Below are 978 nucleotides of genomic sequence, written 5' to 3' on the forward strand. Positions count from 1 at the left end.
AGTTACAACGCTTCCCAACTCCGCCCACGCTCGCAGCGGGAATGATGGACGCGTGAGGTCACGAGTCGACGCGCGCTGGAAACGCTCGCGTTGGTTTGAATGACGAGCGCGTCCCCTTCTGGAATATACTTTTCTGAACGTACTGTTTTGTAGGCTTGGGTATTGAGTATGCACAGGCGGACAGTAGTGAAGTATTCAGTACTTTTCAAGTGTACTTTATTAGAGTGTTTTTCTTAACAAAACCTTTACTTCACAACATTCCAATGCTTAATATTTTAGGCTCATTTTTACTGCACTGGGTTTCATATTAGGCTAAATATCATTTAATACTTACATTAGAAATCTAGCACTTTTGTACTTTTACTAAAAAGTAAGATTTACTTGAGTAGCCTACAAGAAAGTACTACATTTTTAATGTTCTTAAAACAAATGTAAAAAATGTAGTGCAGTAAAAAAAAATAATAAATGCGACGTTTGGATTTGGAATGTAGTAAAGTATAAGTTTTCCAAAGAGAAACACTCAGATACTTTTTACATTTACTTGAGTAAAGTAAAAAATACTTCACTACTGTCCACCTCTATGTTTTTTTAGAAAGTTTAACATTTAAAATAAAGGTTCAATGTGTTTTATATAGCCTAAAATATATCTAAACAGTATATTCAGTGATTAATCAGCTGGTTTTAGCTGGTCATAGCTAGTCATAATTGGTTTGCAATATGGTTTTAGAGGGGATTAACCACTTTAGCTGGTCAGGATAGTCTTAGCTGTTCAGGGAGACCAGCTAAGACCAGCCAACCAGCTTAGGCTGGTTTTAGTTGTTTAGTGATTATATCGTTATATTGCACCTGTCAAACGGCCGGCTTTATTAGGCAGCAAGTGAACAGTTAGTTCTTCACACCGTTTTGATCGACCGTTTGACACAGTCGATCATAACATACTTCTAGAGAGACTGGAAAACTGGGTCGGGCTTTCTGGGA

Source organism: Sinocyclocheilus anshuiensis, unplaced genomic scaffold, assembly GCF_001515605.1.
Source record: "Sinocyclocheilus anshuiensis isolate Anshui unplaced genomic scaffold, SAMN03320099.WGS_v1.1 scaffold1830, whole genome shotgun sequence".
Classification (NCBI taxonomy): Eukaryota; Metazoa; Chordata; class Actinopteri; order Cypriniformes; family Cyprinidae; genus Sinocyclocheilus; species Sinocyclocheilus anshuiensis.